Raw genomic sequence first — 16,866 nt, forward strand, 5'->3', positions numbered from 1 at the left:
ACTTTAAGCAATAAAGTGGAAAAATAATTCCAAAATTCTCTGTTGAGCTGATGTTTCAGACTTCAACACTTGGGAAATAGAAAGCTACAGCAACATCGGCATTTCTGCAACCTGAAACTTAGCTAAATTGGTTTTTTGTTTTGCCTACAGTGTATTTCATAGCAATGCCGTAAGCAGGGCCTGCCTGCCTAATGCCCAGTACTCCCAGGTATTTGCTTAGGCTGGTCAGCAGTTTGTTAGTGCTAATGCATATATTGTACATTCACACCCACTGGATTAGGTTGCTATTTAGATAAGCAAGCTGCATTTTTGCAGAGAGGGAAGGAGAATGTGCCATGTGCCAGCATTAATGAGTTAATTAAATTAGAAAAATTCCAATGCAGGAACTTAAAATGCTTAGATAAGTAGAATACTAAGGGAATTACAAGGCGGCAAACACAACTGCTATACCATTCTGCCTACATATCTAGATAGTCTGACCAACTTTGGAAAATTATATTTAAAAAAAAATACATCAAGTCAGTCAGAAAATATCTAGGTGGAAAAAGCTTCTTTACTAGTTCTCTTTTTTTGTTTTCCTGTGGGATAATTAATTTTGATACACCCAAAATTTTTTACGATCTCTAAGTCTATTCCAAGGGATATCGGAACTGTACAGGCAGCACTCAGAGCCAGCCATGCCCTGAAAGTTATCTTGTGATCCAAAACACTCCCTAATCCAGTGGTCCTCTAGTTCTGGTTGAAAACTGTCCAGTGGTCATCCACAAGGCCATGATAAAGTAGCCCCAGGGAAGTGTGGGAAGGGCCAGAGCTACGCAAGGAACCTTCTTATCTTTGTTGTGATTTTAATTAAGTACGATGACACTGACACATGGCAGTCTACAAAGAAACTGAAGGTTGAGTAATTTAAGAGCCAAATGCTGTGGATCAGTCTTGCCCTTACCCCATCCCTTGAAAAGGGAATCAGTAGAGCACGTAGGACGGTCTCATGAAATTTTTGACTGGTGACAGCTTGCCAGCAAAGAACAGACTCTAGTACAATGTTCTAGAAACAGTATTTAAAATAAAGTGTCTCAGCTACTAAATTCCACCCTGTTTCAACCACAGTTTTCAAAATACATTTATGCTTTCTTCATGCAAGATAATCTTCCATTTATTCAGCAAACTAAACAACCAGTAAAGCTTTCTATAGCATTGGTTCTAGGATTTAAACAAGTTAAGATTAAGGGCTTAAATCTAGCAGACCTATCAGTGTGCTCAAAATAATACCAGGAATTTCAATAAATGGGAAAATAAAGAATATGACATTAAAGATGTTATTACTACGACAGCTGTCAAGATGAATTGCATGAGAAGCATTTAAAAGATTTATATCTCAGTATCTCACCAGGTTAATTAAATGGATGCATGCATTCATTTAAGAGGATAAGGTGGGTTGCAGTGACATAAAATGAGAGGGCACAAGATTACATTCTTTCAGCATTAACAAGAACGGGTTGAACCGATATCATTTCCGTATTCTGTAATAAGTATGATTCATCCATTGCCATTTTCAGCTCTCATTTTCTTCTGGCAGGAAAAAAAAAAAGAAAAAAAGACTATGAACATTTATAGACTAACATAATAAAAGCTTTAACCTTTTCTGCGTTTTCTGTTTGGATTGGCTGTCCATTTTTATCATGGGGTTCCAGGGCCATGCCGCAGGGAAGAGAAGAATCGCCAGTAAATTACACCAAAGAATGCTGGAAAGGTCAAAGGATTACCCTCCCCTCTTTGCTTTTATGGGACATATGAAGCATTCATATCAGGCAATAAAATTATTGAGACAAAAATGATGAAAGATAAGCAGACAGAAAGCATGAATCTGCTGTCAGGACAGCATAGAAGAAAAGGATATATTACAGTGTTATCATCAATAAAAACCAGATTATGACAATGGTGTTTGTGTATCCTTAGTTCCTACACTGAAATCAAGTCCTTCTAAACATTGTAAAAATCTGTGTCTGAGAAAGCGATGTCCAAGCAAGACTGAGGCTACTCAGGCTGAAGAAATCCAAAGAAGGCTGAAGATCCAGAGCTCCCATTTCCTGGGTGAGTTTCTAACCACTCGTTATTGTATATTAGTTATTACTATATATTAGTATAAATTACATGATATGCGTTATTATATGGTAAAGCTTTAGCCCTTGAGCCTCTTTCACCAACATCTTGCAATCTAGGCTGTTAATCTGCAAAAGGCATGCTCTGAACACAGCAACAGCAACAGCAACAGCTACCTCTGGGGGCTTCAACACACATTTGTCTCCATTGGGAATCACAGCCAAGCTTAGGTCAGGAACGGGCAGTTCCAGGCACCTGAAAAAGCTGAACTCCAGGACCTGAGCAAATTTCACTGTTACTATTCATAGACCTAAAGGGTTACGTGAAGATTTGAGGTTCAAAACCAAATGTCCCATATATATCCCAATAAAGATGCCTCTGGCATCAAGTGGATGCAACTTCTGTAGTCTAGTACATCATCATTAGAGCTAGTTGTTTCTCATGGTAAAATGGCTGGCAGCAGAGACCCAAACCAGAATCTCATTAGATTTCAAACACTGAATTCAAATCTTCATCAGAGGCAGTGGCATCCAGTTTAGGAGGCCAGTAAGGTACCAAATTCATATGTATTCATCTAATATGTTGCAATGTTCAGAAAAATGCATGCAATTAAATACAACATCTGAATCAGTCTGACAGACAACTAACTGGACTGAAGAATTTAAAATATGTGGTCAAGTTTCCCACATTTTGCTCAGTTTGATTTGTGTTTTCTTCTCATTTTTCTTTCATTGGTGTAAATCAAGGCACTACTCAAAAAAGTCCAAGAATTTCAAACCTATGTGTAAGACTTGTATCAGGATCTCTGTTGTAAGCAGCGGTGGATTGCCAATTCAATTTTTGAAACTAGAACTAGGTGCTTGTGAAGTGTGCCTAAAGATCCCGTCTTCTCTGACACAGATGCATTTCAGGCAGCATCTCTTCTGCCTGCCCATCTGTCCCACTCATAGTCCAGAGGGACCACTAAAAATCATCAGTTCTTTGTGCACACTCCGCCCCTTCCACCTGCACTGCTAAAAGGGATGATGGCTGCAACGGTCACGGGATAACTCCGTGATCTGAACGCAAGCCCGTCAGACACCAGAGACTGAATATACTCAGGAGCTTTTTGTCACCATGATCTCTCTTGTTTCTCAGTCACTCTCTTTGCAGTCTATGCACAATGAAGTATTTTGCTACAAACATTTTTCTAACAGTACATTTTGGTGAATTAAAGCAGTTTTGTGAGATGAAGTGTCCCATATGAATGCTACTCGGTTTGGTCCTCCCTGGCAACAGAGATGAAGGCAACGAAGGATCATTTATTTACTGATGTATTTCAGCTCATGGATATGAGGAATTATTAAAATCATCTTAACTTAGCGATAGTGTTCAGACATCTGGTTTTGTTTCACAGAGCACTGGATAACACTTCAAAATGTTCACATGGCTTAAAGGAGAGCTCCCATTATAAAATAAGTATTGTAAAAATATTTCCTCAGTTACTAGTAGTGTCTTCAGCACCCAGCTCTGCACATCCTCCTTAGATAACCAGTCATTTGCATCAGAGGGAATATTTCAACATCTAGACTGCAGAATTTGTTTCTAATGAATCTAGGGCTTTGTGGGTTGTAACATGGTGTCTCACATTTCACCTTGCTGTACAGACACTCCCAGTGGGCCAGGGCCTATCCTTACATTTACAGGCAATAACTTTATAATGAAGGCATTAGTTCAATAACAGCCCAGAAAAGAAGCTGAATCAAACTCATAATCCCTTTCTGTCCTATGAAAAAGGGAATATAATGTACAGTGAAATATATGTCATCCCTCCATGACCTGGGAAGAGGGTAACTGAGAAGGGGCTCAACTCGCCTGATGCCAATCTGAAAATAGCTCCTCCGCCCCACCTTGACTAAAGTCCAGCCTGGGGAAGAACAAGAGGGGAAAGACAGCGCTGATCTCTTCCAGTGCCAGCCAAACCAGAACTGAGCCCCTGGTTTGAAAGGGGCTGTAGCATGGGAACGAAGCAAGAACATGCAGCCTCATTAGGCTGAGCAGTTCCAGGTGCTTCCTGCACAGGACACCATGCATATTTTTATCAAAAAAATTCTTCATATATTACTCATTTTGCTGTGCCAATACCTTCACTGAGTCCTGTAGATCTGCACAGTTAGGTCAGCTATAACTACAGCTGCAGTTCCTTGGGCTCTGCGGTCACCTCTGTTCACTGCTACAGACAAGGCACATAGAAGAGATGTGGTACCAGAGCTGACTCTGGAGGTGCCAGAACTAGCTTAGCTCCTGTAAGGGTGGGCACTAAAATCCTTCAGCTGGCTCCCCGGCTGTTCAGCCTTTGCAGAAGCTAGAAGTCTGCTCTCATTTCAGCCAACCTAGCATCATCCAAGGATCAGACCCAAAGGAATTCAGCTCCAGCATTCCCAAACACACTTCAGCAACATCTCTCCTTCATGTTCATGCTCAGAGCAGAAAGGTGACAGGGTGCGACTCAGCTCTACCACCTTCAGTTTTGTTGTGGGATGTATTCCCTACACATCAATGAATATACATAAAGAAAAACTCCAGGGAGATTTCCCCAGCCAATTCAAATTCACTTTATTCTTACACAACACAGCATGTAGGACTGTGGGATATCAAGAACGTAAAATTAGAAGGAACAGATACACATTGATTAAACTCCATCTTCAGCTTATGGCCAAGAAAACTATTATGAAAATATTAAAAATGAAAGATGTTCTGTCCTCATCCATATTTCCTTAGACGGTGACAGAACACTGAACAGTGTCGGCATACCGAACAGCCCTTCACTGTTTTATCTCTGCAATTCTAGAGCGATCTCATCTGAAGCACTGATTTCAGTTCTGGGCCAAAAGGATAGAGACAAACTGGATGGAATTCAGACAATAGCACCAAAGACGATTAAAGTATTGTCTTGGTGGGAAACGATTAACAAGTCCCTTCATAGTAGTTTCAAACAATGACAAAGAGGAGGCTAAAATGGGAAGGAATGACCATCTACGCAAGTTTGAGGGGTGTATATTAACACTAGAAATGGTGAGGAATTGATTAGGTTATTGACAACAGGTTGAAAAGAAATAAAGAGGGGAAAATGATGCTGAGTATCTGAAGAAATTACCTAAAGTGAAATCCAATACAGATGGATTCCCAGATAATCAAAGGAACATTTGTCATATGAAAAAATAAGGCATAATGAAGTACAATAAAATACACTGAAAGTGAGGATGCTGCCAGGAATGAGTTGTCTGAAGACCCTGAGAGGGAAGAAGAGAGCCCTCTCTCCCTTTCTTCTCAGAGTCTCTCTTTATACACTGCAGTGGTTGATCCACATTAGAGACAATTAGAGTGAAAGGCTTTTGCTTTGTGGGGGGAAGAGCCGCTCCATTCTTCCCCCCATGCAGTCAGCTGCTGGCAGTACTTACTCCAGTTTCTCAGTGTGAAGACAGGCTGTCACACAACGATTTCTAATTTTTCCATCTGCCAGAACTTAATAAAAATGTAAATTAAAAAACATTCATGAATTTCCTACTTAAAAGGTTCATAACTCTCCTATGTTTTATGTCATTCTACCAGTCTAACTCATCTGCACTCAGTTCTACCAAGTGGAATGGGAGAGAACTTATAGTGTGCCATCACAAATAATAATGCAACACTTTGGGATTATGGATACAGTAATATCCAGAAAATATTAGAAAAAGAGGAGGCATACTATTAAAATTCTCTAGTCTCTCTCTCTCAAGCATCTGTCCATTTAGAATGCAAAGTAAAATCATTAAACTACCAAAAGTAGCACAAAAGAAAAAAAATACTGACATTTCAGAAGTTCATCATTCACTAGAATCTGAAAGATATTTTTGTTTGTGGTAGCAATCTGGTGGCACAGGATTATTCTTCCACTTTTTCTCATAGAATTCATGTTAATGCCTCAATTTATTTTTCTTTCCCCTAGATTATTTCTTGAAAGTAATGCTATGCAGGTTTAGATAAAGCTTTTAAGATTATAGTTTATGCACCTCCAGTCTTGGAATAAACAAAGTTATATTACTGTTTAACTTGAATTTTGGCTGGAAAAAAAAAAGTATTTTTAGTGGGGAAGGGGAAAGCACTAATACACTTGCATGTTCTAAATGATCCACTTAGAATTTTGAAGTGCATTTTGAGGCTAAATACTACCTTTTAAAGTATTTTGTTCTGCATAAGGTTTATTAATTGGGGGGAGGGGGACAGGGAGAAACAGTTTCGGACATAAGCAAGGAGGAAAGTGTACTTGGTTCATTTCAGATAAGCCCGAAGTGTTTGCCCATATTTTGAGTTGGATCCCTGCTCTTGAGTGGGTGGTTTAGGTTGATTCACTAACTTCTGCTGTCTCTGTTTCTCCGCTATACTGTGAAGGTAGTAATGGATAGTATATATAAACACCATTTACAGAATAATTCTTCTTTGTCAAAGACTTTAATAGTAAAACTTTCTATTAGTGCTACTGCTCTGTGTCATTACTTTTCTCTATGTACCAGATGTGTAAATCACTATGCACCCAAACAGGGGAATGTTTCTTTCTCCAAATTCTGCACAATGCAGCAGAAGACACTCAGTTCTCATTCACCTCTTGGCTACACTGTCAAAATGAATCTGATTGTAGAAATGCAGCTAGTACAGAATTAAACCCAACAAAAAGGCAGAGAAGAGTCTGCCACCAACGAACTGAAAGCAGCTACGTAGGCCATGAGCCAGATATCCTCAACTCCCTCCACAGATTTAAACCCAGCCCCCCTGCAGGGCAAACCAGGAAGCATTAAGGCAGCATTATTATTTTAGTATTTTTTTTAATTTAGAATAGACCCCTTTTCTTCTGTAATTGTTGGGAGTCTTAAGCAGGATGCTGCAGCCTTTAGTGCTGTTCACCTTTGCTTTTCCCTGTTGGCTCACACTGATGTTACCTGGAGCTACCAGAGAGAAGAGGACCGCTGAATGGGACTCCAGGAAGGGGAAGAGGAAAGGAAGGAGGAAGCCAGGTGGGGTCTTCATAGGACTTCTTGCCCAAGGGTGTGTCCTAAACCCACAAGAAGGTGTAATATCCTTCCTGTCTTCTTGGGTGAGGATCCTTTGAGTTAAATCTTAACCTCTGCTTTGCCTCATGCCTGGGTAAGCCACCCCATCTCAGCTGAACAGGATAAGAGCTAAGCAGATCTAGCCTCCTCCTGCTGCTCGTTAAGTTAGATACCTCGGGGGGGGGTGTGTCTCGAATATGCTCCCTAGAGTTATAAGCTCTTGAACTGTGCACCCAAGCTCAGAATCCCCCTGTAACGCACAGGATCCAAACCTGGAGTTCAGGCAGAGAGGAATAAGTATAACAAGTAAAGAATAACTTGTTTCCACAACAGACAATAGCTAGTGGGTGAAAGTGAGACTTTAGTGCTTTACTAGGGAGACAGAAGGATTACCTCCCTGCCAAGAGCAAGGAAAACACTGCCTAGTGTTTGTGGTATACGCCTGCCTCTGGGTTGTCGTGCTGCCCATGGCTGTGTACCTTATGAACCATTCCTTTCTCAGGGCTGTGCTGAAAACTATAATCCATTCAATAAATTCTTATCAATGTCTGTTTAAAGCTTTTTCTTGTGACAGGAGATTTTTGTGGTGATCGAGAAGAAAAGCAATTCACTTGATTAAAGATTGGTAAATATAAATGACAGAAATGGTTTCCTATGAACATCATGATGTATTCCCAATCAATAATGCCATGACAGAATTGCAGCTTAAGGGAAGGAAGTTATTAGTTTTAGGAAAGGCACATAATTAAATATAAGACAAGACTGCAGATTCTCAAGCAGGGAGACAAGGACAATGGCCAGCGCGAGACTTTGTGCTACTGCTTTCTCTTCTTTTCAGTTCATTTGGTGCTGTCTTTCATTTACTTGCGCAACCTTATAATAAAGATGAAGATCTTAGTCTCAAATGCTAGGGCTAACAGCCAGTGACAGAACAGAGAGCTGTTTATTAAAATGTTAGACCAGGATTCACTTTAATACTTTCCCTCAGTAGCAGCTACTAGTGGATGTTAAAAATCCTTAATGATTTAGCCAAACTTCTGGTAATTTCTAAATGTTTCTCATGCGTAACTGCAAAGAGCACCTAGGCTTTTTTACCACCAGCATAATATGGGGATTGGATAGATCTGATTATTGGTAATTGGGATTTTAGCCTTCACCTCTGGATCAGTGTTTCGAACTCAGACCAGGTTGGTATTGAATAAAAATCATTTCCATCAGCTGGCTGTTCAGTGACCTCTATGAAATATTACAAATTGGTAGTGGACAGGTGTCTATATAATTAAAATACACTTTGCAAGCACAGTTGGCACCCTGGAATTTTCTTATTATGAATCTATAACCTGCTCCCCCCAGCTCATAAATGGAAAGTATTTAGGAGCACTGAGATGTCATTTAAAAACAAGGAGGATACAGTGTTCTTTGTTAATCCCACAAACAAAGTACCTCTGTTTGTAGAGCAGTTTTGAATCCCCAGACGAATGCTTTTGTGCACTGCAAAGATTATTATTCAGGCTAATAAAACTCATGAATTAGAAGTAAAAGATCAACTTTAAAAACTGATAAAAACCTAGAGCCCTGTACGTTATATTGCAAAATCCCACAGCCAGTGCCATGTATGGTGTTAACTGTAAAGAGAATATATTTCCACACAGTATCAACAAAGCAGAATCACACAGATTGCCCCACATATCCATGAATCTGCAGTAATGGAGTCAATATTCCCAGATATCCATACAGAACTTGAGTATTTTTGGTAGCCAAAAATACAAAAAGGGTTTTGATAGGAGAAGGTATGCCCAATCTCAACATGAGGTGGTTTCTCTGACTAGGAAACAAGGCAACAGTTTTATGTTTGAATAGGATTTGGGGGATGGGCAAGGGGAACAGCACAATATTTTATGGCTTTTGAATAACCAAGCCCATAATTGAAGCCTCAAGCCCTTAACCTGTTTGTCTTCTTTAAGCCGTTCAGAGGTTTTGTCAGAGGACTTGTGAGAAAATGGTCTCCACTGACTTTGCTTTCTTCTTACACTAATTCTGAACTAAGCAAGGCAGAGAATTTCAAGCTGAGGCCCTACGACAGATGCAGCTTTGTAGAACTGTGGGATGTTCAGAGACTATCATGGAAATCTTTGCGGACTTGCCAATGACTCACATCTGTGTCAATGAAAGATGTAAGGAAAACATTATATGGAATCCAAACAACAAGCAAGGACATTTAAGTACAAGTATATCCCCAGCAGTGAAAATACGTGTGCAAGATGTTTCACCTCTCTGAAAAGAAACATTGTTTGGTTTGACCTAGTTCAAGATGCTAAAAGATTTATAAGAACATAGAACAACAGTTGCTAAGCTCGGCACTGTTGTGCTGTAGGAGGACTATGGATCCACCTAAGAAAAAAGCCCTCATCTCAATGTGGGAACACAACAGAGAAGAGATTTTTTTAGCTCAAGAATCAAGTAACCTTAATTTTGTGAGAAAATGAAAAGAGAAGAGAACTACACAAAAACCCCCAAGCAAACCCAAAGTATTCTAATGGTCCTACTAAAAATTTTCTTCTACTAGGAATTTTCTTCTTAAACTGGTTTCCTCAGCCACTAATTTCCTCTGCAAGTGACAACTGGAATATAGGGACAAAACTACTTCTAAGCAAATCTCAGCATTTACCCCTTCGGTCTTCAATTTATATGCATTAAAATTAGTCTGCATTTTACGTACATTTCAGGAGGAATGATTAAAAGGAAGAGGAAAAACAGGAATGTGTGAAATGAAAGCAAATATTCACACACCCATTTCTAACACGTTTCTGTGACATTGTCCAGAAGATCATCTATAACCTGCTCAGACTTAACCACAAACCCAAAAAGTTAAAAACTGAAGACAGCCACCATTAACAAACTGCAGATGCATAAGACTCATCCAGAAAGACCTCACAAATCAGCAATGAGGGGAAGAGAGAGCAAATCATGCAGAAACTATTTAATCAATGAGTAAAGACAATTATAACATCTGTTAATCTTTTGTGTAGGTTATAATTAGATGCTGTGGAGGAGTAGCCTTTAAGGGGGGAGGCAGGGAATCCTTTAACATCTGCTAGAAGGGCAAACACTGTGCAATAAATGACTTTAAATGCAATCAGCAAAATGAGAGCTGTGCACAGTTCACAGAAGGCCTGTATAAAAGATTGAGGATAACAAAATATTTTGCCAAAGGTCAACTCCTGCAGCACTAGAGTCTGAATAATGACTGCTAGTTTAGAGGCCACATCAAAAACAAACGTGATTGTGCCTCTGAAAAACAATTCTTTTCTCATTTGTGTCATTATAGCAAAAGCACATGCTGCTGCTGTATATCACGTCAGCTTAATGACTTACTAGGGCTGTATCTATCAACCTTGAACAGTTTAGAATAAACAGGTAGGTATGATGCATTTTAAAAACCAGAATTCAGTCTAATTAGACTGACACAGAACTGTGTTGTACTGTAAAAAAGTGATGTGATTCTGATTTTAAATAATTAATCATTCAGTAGCTTCTAAAAAATCCAATTATTTACTCATTTTGCCCTTGAAAACAACCATATGCTTTAAGCTGTTACTGAAAATGTGAGACCAAGAGGGAGTTATTTTATCCAGTTTAACACGGCCCTCTACTGGCAAAATAACCCCCCAAAATCTTATCACTATGAACCATTTTGTCCGATCATTTCAGAGCAGCTGAAAAGATCCCACATTTTACAAAGTTACATCAAATCTTAGAATACAGCAATGTAGATCGGAGCTTTAGGAATTTGCATAAATCAAGCCATCGCTTAATCTCTCTAGAGCTCCTGCACCAAGAGCACTGCTTCCTTTTACCCAGCAAATCCAGCTCTGGACATCACCAGAGCACTGAAGAAAAAAGCCAAGTGCTCATATCTGTTGGAGGAAGTCATTTTACAAGCAAATGCAATCCTTTTACTCATGTCAAGTTGTGCTATATTCCTCAAGGAGTGCCACTGATTCCCAACAGGATCAACACGCACATGTGATTTCAGTTTGCACAATTAGGTAATACTTGGTATAAGCGAAGCAAGCACAATATAGTCCAGCTGCAAAAAGAATGCTATTCAAAATAGAAATGCTAACTACCACCAAAAAACAACTTCACTGCAAAAGAATTCCTGCTTCCTTCTTTTCTACACCATTACTGAAAATCCACAGTGGTGATTCAACACAGCTTCAAAGTGAAGCAGACAATGAAATTCGCCTCTGTTGTTGCATGCAGTAATTAACTCTTCCTATCTGTATTATGTCTGAGCAACAAAGAAACAAAAGGATACGGTAAAATGTTGAATTTAACAATTTAGATAATGATGAATTACAATAATCAATTAGCACTGTCAAAGAAAATAATTTGTGACATGCATTTGATTCTGCACAGACCTATTGTGTGCACACACTATCCAAGGCTAGTTTGGCTCTGGAAAACAAATAGTGTTGTCCTGTGGAAAGCCTATCAAACATGCAGTTTAACAGTAGCATTTGTTCTTGCTGTGCGTCAATACTAATAGACCATTTTTCAGCAACATAATTTTTATCCACTGCTTTATTATCCAACCTGCTTTTCAGGGTCTGCATCATTCATAGCCCATAGACAATGTTACTGCCAGTTTCCAGAAACCACTGCTGCTGTACAAACCGCATTTATGTGATTCACCTGAATGCCAGTCAATGGAATCATAAAAGATTCCAAGTATTTTTCACATAATAGCTATCTAACTTTTCATCCCCAAAACATCATGACTAATTTATGTAACCATTAGGGAATACCTAATGTAATTCAGGTTTCTGCATGCTACATGAGCGGTATTGTTAGACAGTAGAGAGTATTACAAATGTTAATGTTCATGTTCTATTTACATTGTACATTTCTCCTGTTTCAGTACTAAAACTGCATATTAGATGCTATACCTTCCAAGGGTGTTCTGGCAGCTTTGGCATTGATTTTTCTTCAGCATAACTCCAATCCTGCCAGGAGCTGAACACGTGCAGAACCACACAGGAGCTGCAGAGCAGCACGCTGCATTTGGCCCTGGCTGCGCTGCGCTAAGCTCCTCAGCCAACTGTGCTTCCCTTTGGCACCTTTGTTCTGTGGCTTTTATCCCAACCTCAGTCCCACTTGTCAGATGATGACAGGCTGGAGTCTGCACTTATTCTGTTTCTTTTCAGATGGCGAGAAAGCCCAAAGAATTGACATTCTGCTGGCAATTGTCCCCTTTAATGCCATCCCAGAATGTTATCAGATTATATGTGGTATCCTTGGGCAGATTTCTCAGACCCAGAGAAAATTCAACTAGGGGATCCCTCTGCTGAAAAGTGAGTTTGCTCTATATCCTAATTTGCTACACTGGAACATAAGAAAGAAAATGTAAATGTGAGAAGGGAAATGTAAGAGAGGAAAATGAAAATCAAATGCCCTTGGGCTCATCAGGTTTTGAGAGTCTGCTTCTGCTCTTAAGGTAATTAGCTGAAGATTTGCTCTTGACTGAAGTGGAAGTGGAATTGTACCCTACCACTTTATATTCACTGGGACAGGATTTCTACTTGTTTAAATCTAAGCCTCTAAACACTTATACACAACTCATGCATAAGAACAAAAGCAGAGTAGTCCATGAAGTTTTCCTAAAAAGCAGTAAAATTCACATTTGTAAGATTAGGACTTGCACTTAAAATTAATTTAAGTGAGAAAGATAAGTGGGGCCTGAGCATTTTTTTAATCTCACTTTGTTCTAATTATTTTGAAGATTTTGTAGGCATTTGACAACATGATACCGGAATACTTTGCAAGTGTAAATACCCTTATCAGTTCACAGCTGATCATCATTACTGGCCACAAGGTGACAGAGGGAAGGAAAGACTAGCCCACAGGAGTCAGCGTGGTAGGGATCAAACCACCTAACCTTAAACCCATTCCTTCTCCCCAGGGAAAGGCTCTATCATAATTCTCTGTTCTTCAGTCTTGCATTCAGTGGAAGATTCCAAGCTACAAAAAGGTCTTTTAAAGAACATATAAACTTTTTGTTTATACTATTTCTGAAGAAGGAGGATGAACACCTAAATAAGAGCACAGAGTTTTATTCTTTAAGTGTGTATTTAAAACCACAGAAGCCTTTGCTGTTAGCATGGCATCAATGTGGAGCTAAATTTAGGGCTTTTTTTTTTTTTCCACCAGGAGAATATACTTCAACTCCAAAGACAGAACAACAGCTCCTAAGTTGCACAATATCATGACATGCCAAGTCACATTATAACATCAAAAGAAGACACAGACAGGTTTTGATCTGCTGTAGATACAGGGTCACTTGAGAGGGGCATCGGCAGTTGTAGCCACCCAAACCTTAATAGGACGCCCCAAAAATCTGTTGCTGTCTAGGACTGAGAGGCCTTGTAAACAAAGTCAGTAGCATGAAAAGCAAAACAAAATCAATAGTACTGATAATTCAGGAGGAATCCTCCAATTCCTATTTGATTGATTTGTACTGACCTACCCTCATATACTTGCCAGTCATAGTTTTCTGATTTCATTCGTCAGAAATGTGCTTTGTCTCCACAAAGACAGGTCATTAAATAGAGGTAAACAGTAATAAAAGAGTTCCTGATACACAGTACTGTGATCAGGTTACTCCCTGGAAAAGCCACTACAACTGAAATTGCAGCAATTTAGAACGGGCTTCTGGTGAAGGATTGAAATGAGAAGCAGGAGACCTAGGGCTTGTTTCCAGCTTTTGAAGTAGGTAAACTAAGTTTTAATAAATCACATCTATGTGCCAGTTTCCCCCTCTGTAAAATGGGAATAATTCCATGACAATCACAGCTAGTTGTTCTGAAAATGAGTTAATGGGTGTTCAGAAACATAGTTCCGTCCCACAAACAGCAGGCAGTATAGAAACAGTTTTTTCACAGCACTTACCAGTGTACTTCCTCCAGTGTTTCAGGATTTGTTGGATTTCTAACATAAATACTCAAAACAAAACAAAAATTACTGTTTCTCACATAATTGACAACTTGTTTTATCCAAAAGGTGTCAGATTTCAAAGCACTGTATGACATTCTTTTAAACTTATATACCTCCAGAACTTGAACAGGGGCTAAAAGTAAAAATAATCAAGCTTTGCTTTAAATCAATGCCTGCATAAAGAGCAAAACAATTTTAAAGGAAAACTATACTAAAAACTGTACAGAAATTATATTAAAATTTCAAATTAATTTTGAGTATTCAAATAAATACCATGAAAAGATAAAAAAACAATCTTAAGACAGACTAGTTTTTGTTCAATTGATGACAGTACTCGTGAGATTTTAAGAATCTTAGAGTTTCATCACTTAAATTAAGAGAGAACCACTTCAGTGTAATCTCATGCAAACAAAAGCCAGAATCAAGTTTTCATTTGTCCTTTACTCTGTTGCTGAACCACACTCAGATGCATGGCTGTAATTACTCCTAACAACTACATACTTGCTGCTTTTTTAATTAAAGCAAAACTACAAATAGCAATGCTGACATACTCCTAGAGAAAATAAGCTTTACAGAGATGATAAAAACACCAAAACAGCAAAAGCCTTACTTGCAGCCGTTCAGTCAAAACATGCCAGCCCTGGAGAACTCAGAAGCATAAGAAGTCTTTGCAGTCCAGAAATTCTCTTGAGTTTATCCAGTATTTATTTACTAAGCTTTAAAAGTCTGTGGTTAGAAGAACAGAGTTAGCTTTCTACACCATCCACAGCACTACTGAAGTCCTCCAGTAACAGCAGACATGAAGTTTGCTGATAGTTGGGTTTGCTGCTGCTATGTAGTTGCTCAGTACTTGTAAATACAAGCTCTGTGGACAAAGTCCCAAATGACATCACAGGCAGCTGCTTATTGTTGAGTCTTTATTAACCAACTGTCAAAAAAAGAAAAGCGAAGAGGAAAGAAAAGCACAAACTATCTTCCCTGCAGCACAATTTGCATCTTAGTAGGAGTTGCAGTGCTACACATACAAATACTTCTGTTTACCCAACTGATGTTTTCTTAGAATGAATAAACACTGTTTGCAGGGAAAGCAGAAAAGTAAGAACAACTTGAACAGTTTCAACATGGAAAGAGCACAGGGAGAAAAAGAAAAATTAAAAATGCCAGTAGTGCCTTTTTCAGAATTTACCCCTGAATTCTCCTAATTCTTTTGTTTATTTAAAAACACGTAACTAGGCATGTAAATCTGCATGGATTTTAAAGCACAGAGCAGAGGACTTCAGTAAGTTGAAATGAAAGTTTCAACTCGTTCCTAGTTTTAAAAGTTACAGAATTACAAACTGTGGTCCTTGCAAGGTTTAAGACAGCTCAACTTCAGTTACAGTGTGTTTTGAAGAGAGCTCTGTTAGATGAAAAATAAGAAAGCAAGAAACAGCATCACAGTTATTCACTAGGTTCTAAAGACATAAATACTGACCTTTCCTTCTCAGAGGTGGAGGTCCAAGACTAAGTAGCGTTTTGGAGCTGAAACACACACTCAGTTCCCAGCAAGGCACGGGATACTCACTTGAGAACTAGTTCAGCTACTAATCTGAATCTATCCTCTGTCATTGAGAGTCCCTGCTGAAAGAGAGGGGCTGGGACTCTGTGCCTTGATTTCTTAGAAGTCAGTTCTTTCAAGTCAGAACTTCAAATGCTGGAAGGGTACCACCAAGGGTTGTGACAGACTGAGCTCTGTTATCTGTGCGCACTTCCACATGAAGAGCTTCAATATTGGGAAACACCTGGCCACTCGCATCCAAACACCCTAGACTGCACTTTCCACAAACAATAAAACAACAGAAACTTGAGCTCAGTGATGAGCTGAAGCCAAGTTTTTACTACATTTTTAATTGCTATGCATGAGAGCATCAACCCAAATTCTGCCTGTATTTACAGAGAGCGAATCAAGTTTGGGTCAGATCCTCGCTGATGTAAATCAAGCTAGATGCAATAACACACCTAACAACAGCAGTCAGCACTAGCTGAAGATCTTGCTTTTGCCTGAGAGAGTGTCATTAAAAAAAAAATAAATTGTGTGGCCTTAATGACATAGTGCCTGATTTTCTTGGTGTTTGCCCTGAGTGGCAGCAATACGCTGCTGATGTAGAGCCCCCAAGCTCGCTGGAACTGCTCACATAGGCAATCGCTACCTCTGCCATTTGCTACCTCTGCCACTTGCTGCCTCTAAAACATAAGTTTGTGCATTTGAAGGAGATCTGTTATAAATCCCCCTCATTTATTCCTGTGGTTAATCAACCTGTAGCACACAAGAAACACCACACTGTGTAACTATGAGTTACGTTTACTGCCCTGACTCAAACATACAGGGTTGCCTTCCTCTTCCATTGCAGTCAGCAAGGTTTTATATCTTGCTCATTAAGAGCTTGCTAGTTTGATCCAGGAAGTCTTCAAAATACTTTGAAGATGAAGTATGCTATGGGAGTAATAAGTACTAACACATAATATTCGATAACATGAATTTCAAAACATACAGCTTTAGTCCCAGCATCACAAGTGCTGTAGTGCAGCTGCTTGATTTAAGCACACGTGAACGAGGCCATGCACTTGCGTATACAGCTCCATAAGGCTTCAGCTCATTCCAGAAGCAACAAGCCCATCCATAAGATCAGTGGAAGAGTTAGATTTTGTTTAAACCTGACGCTGA

The 16,866-nt window shown here is 39.3% G+C and overlaps 1 protein-coding gene across 6 annotated transcripts in view; it reads right to left on the reverse strand.

Annotated features, from left to right (window-relative positions):
• Positions 1-15,071, reverse strand: part of NCKAP5 (NCK associated protein 5) — a 394,562-nt gene extending 379,491 nt beyond the window's left edge. For all 6 annotated transcript variants that reach the window (XM_075028890.1, XM_075028892.1, XM_075028891.1 and 3 more), the window contains exon 1: positions 14,773-15,071. The gene's annotated coding sequence lies outside the window, so the exon portion shown is untranslated. The remainder of the gene's footprint in view (positions 1-14,772) is intronic.
• Between the last annotated feature and the right edge of the window lie 1,795 nt (positions 15,072-16,866).

Source organism: Buteo buteo, chromosome 5 (genome assembly GCF_964188355.1).
Source record: "Buteo buteo chromosome 5, bButBut1.hap1.1, whole genome shotgun sequence".
In the NCBI taxonomy this organism is placed as follows: domain Eukaryota; kingdom Metazoa; phylum Chordata; class Aves; order Accipitriformes; family Accipitridae; genus Buteo; species Buteo buteo.